This window comes from Petaurus breviceps, unplaced genomic scaffold, assembly GCF_028583685.1.
Source record: "Petaurus breviceps papuanus isolate PSGF00001 unplaced genomic scaffold, PetGlider_PUasm1.0 90734, whole genome shotgun sequence".
Lineage (NCBI taxonomy): Eukaryota > Metazoa > Chordata > Mammalia > Diprotodontia > Petauridae > Petaurus > Petaurus breviceps.
The window spans coordinates 12742173-12745769 of NW_027187327.1; the positions used below are offsets into that span (position 1 = coordinate 12742173).

The window sequence follows — 3597 nt, forward strand, 5'->3', positions numbered from 1 at the left end:
ATATGAAAAAATTCTCTAAATCACTATTGATTAGAGAAATATGAATCAAAACAACTCTGAGGTACCACATCTCACCAGTTAGATTGGCTAAAATGACAAAATAGGAAAATGATAAATGCTGGAGAAGATGTGGAAAAAATAGAACACTAATGCATTGTTGGTGGAGTTGTGAACTGATCCAACCATTCTGGAGAGTAATTTGGAACTATGCCCAAAGGGTTATAAAAAAGTACACACCCAGGGGGCGGCTAGGTGGCACAGTGAATAGAGCACTGGCCCTGGAGTCAGGAGGACCTTAGTTCAAATCTGGCCTCAGACACTTTAACATTTAACTTGCTGTGTGACCTTGGGCAAGTCACTTAACCCCAATTGCCCTCCAAAAAGCAAAAAAAAAAAGTACATACCCTTTAACCCAGCAATACCACTTCTAGGGCTGTATCCCAAAGAGATCATACAAATGGGACCATCAATTGGGGAATGGCTAAACAAGTTGTTGTATATGAATGTGATGGAATACTATTGTGCTATAAGAAATGAGGAGCAGATAGACTTCATATTAACCTGGAGAGACTTATATAAACTGATGCTGAGTGAGGAGAGAAGAACTAGGAGAACTTTTTATACATTACAGACACAGAGTATCTGTGATGACTAACTTTGACTGACTGGGCTCCTCTTAGCAATGCAAGGTTATAAGACAACTCCAAAAGACTAATGATGGAAAGGCCTATCCACATCCAGAGAAAGAACTACAAAGTCTGAATGCAAATTGAAGCAAACTACTTATTCTCTTTTTTGTTTTGTTTTGTTTCATTTTTTCTTTCTAGTTGTTCATTCCATTGGTTATAATATATTGGATTGCATACCGCCATGGTGGGGGAGGGGGAGAGGAAGGAGGAGGAGAAAATTTGGAACTCAAAGGATTGTGGAACTGAATGTTGTAAACTTAAAATAAATAAATTAATTAAAAAAAAAAAGCATGGCTGAACCAAGTCATAGCTCTACCAATAATGCATTATTGTACCTGTTTTACTGCAGCCCTTCCAACATTTGCCATTTTCCCCTTTTGTTATTTTTTTAAATTTTGTGTGTGTATGTGTATATGTGCGAGACCCTGTGTGTGTGTGTGTGTGTGTGTGTGTGTGTGTGTGTGTGTGTAAACATAATAAGGGGATTAGAATGGCAAGTGGTTCATTGTGGGAACTGAGTGAACCCCACTGGCTCTATCTTGTGACTCAATTCTGGAACTATTTCAGTTCTCTTTCTATTCAATTATGCATCTAGTCCAATTTCTGTCTTGTGTTAAAATTTTATTCACTTGTGGGACTTATGAGAAAGCTTTATTGCATTGTTTGAACCTAGCCCTGCATGGCTGGGAGGCTGGACCACCTCTATCTGCTGATTAAGAGACCCCTAACTAAGGACCTAGGTTATGCTGGCTAAAAACCTGGTTAGATCCAAGGATTGATGGAAGGAATTTTCTCACAATTATATATCTCAAGCAATACATATGTCTTATCAAAAAACTTATCTAAAAACATTAATCAGTTTTGAATTTATGTTCCTTTGATTGAACAGAGACACTTGGGTGGAGTGGGACACCTATTTTCCTGATTTTAGGGAATTGTAACTGTTCACTCTCTTTCCCAATTTGGAAAGTCCCTAATCTTTCCTTTGATTCAAAATCAGATTGCCTAATTTTGTATTCTGGCTAATTGTTTTTCTTTTAATTAACCAGTTTTATTTGATTGTTTTTAATGCATAAAAATCTGTCTCCCCCTGTATTCAGAGTCCAGTGACAAAACTGAGGAAGACCTGGTCCATATTTGTTGTGCAGTTAGCATGCATTGCTTAATAAATCAATATTCTTAGAAGCTTGGACCTTTATTTCCTCAATCAATTCATCTTTTACCTGGCACAATACATACATACATAAAATGGTGGTAGTCTATGTTGATATCTGTTCTTTTATCCATTTCCTATTTTAAGTTATCAGCAGTTTGCTTTAAGTAGGCCAGATTGGAAATGCCTCAATTTCAGGTCATATTTTTTCATAGAAGAAGGTTCAGCAAGTAGGAATGGATTGAGGAATCTAAAAAGGAGAAGAAAGGAAGACAAGGCAAGTGAGGAAAGCAGAAGTGGGGGGAAAGAAGAGACAGACAGAGAGAGAAAAAGAGAGAGACAGAGATAGAGAGAGAGAGAGAGAGGGAGAGAGAGCCCCTTTTGTTATTTTTTCCAATTTGATGAATATGAAGTCTAGTAGAACCTCAGAGTGACTTTAATTTGTATTTATTTAATTATTAGTGATTTGGAACTTTTTTATATGGTTTTGGATAGCGTGGATTGTTTTTCCTTTGAGAACTACCTCTTCACATCTTTTGACAATTTATCTGTTAGGGCATGGCTATTAGTCTTAAAATTTTATCAGTTCCTTCCTTCTATATATTGGATATGAGGGCTATATGAGAGAAACTTACTTCAAAATTTTTCTTGGTTACTGCTTTCCCCTCTAATTTAAACTGCTTTAGTTTTGTTTGGGTAAAAACTTTTTAATTCTATATAATCATAATTATCCATCTTTCTTCCACCTTCCACTTGTTCTGGCTATACTTTTCCTCATCCCCTCTGACCTACTGGCCTAGGTTGGGGAGACAGACTACCCTTGTTCCCCATTGACGATCATACACTCACCCTCTGCCACATGGCAGTCCAGATCCTAGAGGATTATCTATGGACACCCAGCATATTTTCCTTCCTTCTTTAAGGAGTTAAGTGCCATAGTCTCATAGACTTTCTCTCTACCCCATCTCCTGACCTCATACTAAGAGACTTCAATATACATACTAATGCTCCCTCTAATATTCTAACTTCCCAGTTTCTCAATCTATTCCATTTCTATCAGTTAGCCAGCCAATGAACTTTTATTAACTACTTAGCATACCATTGGAGATAAAAGAAAGGAAAAAAATCAGTTATTGATCTCAAAGAGCTAACATTTTAATGGGGGAGACATATAAATGCCTGAGAAGATACAAGATATGCACAAGTTGCCTTTTCGCCCATCCAGCCATCGTGGTGGAAGCTGTCATCCCATCATCATGTCCTCTCATAAAACATTTAGAATCAAGAGGTTCCTGGCCAAGAAACAGAAGCAGAATCATCCCATCCCTCAATGGATTTGAATGAAAACTGGTAACAAGATCAGGTACAATTCAAAAAGAAGACACTGGAGAAGGAACAAGCTCAGATTATAAAGAATGGCCAGCACAATGAAAGACATTCAGCACCAAGACCGCCTCCCCCCCCCTTACCATGGCATCTTTCCATTCATCAATCCATCCACCCATCATTCATCCATCAATCACTCAGTCACCTCATTGTCCCCAATAAGAAGAAAATGCCACTGTTGCCCTCCATTTGGGAAACCCTCTGCCAAGATGCAGACATCAAAAAAAAGGCCCCAACAAACCATTAAAATTGTCTTGCCCTTAAATGTTTTTATGAATTTCATGCATGAATTTGGGTATTGTGTATGTTGTGATACAGTTTAAATTACTCTTATCTGCATCTCTGTAGCATTTGTATGTTTAAGGTTAT

General features: G+C 37.7%; 1 pseudogene; it reads left to right on the forward strand.

Moving 5' to 3' along the window:
- The first annotated feature begins 3013 nt into the window (after positions 1-3013).
- LOC138145331 (large ribosomal subunit protein eL39-like) lies at positions 3014-3291 on the forward strand (annotated as a pseudogene).
- The last annotated feature ends 306 nt before the right edge of the window (positions 3292-3597 follow it).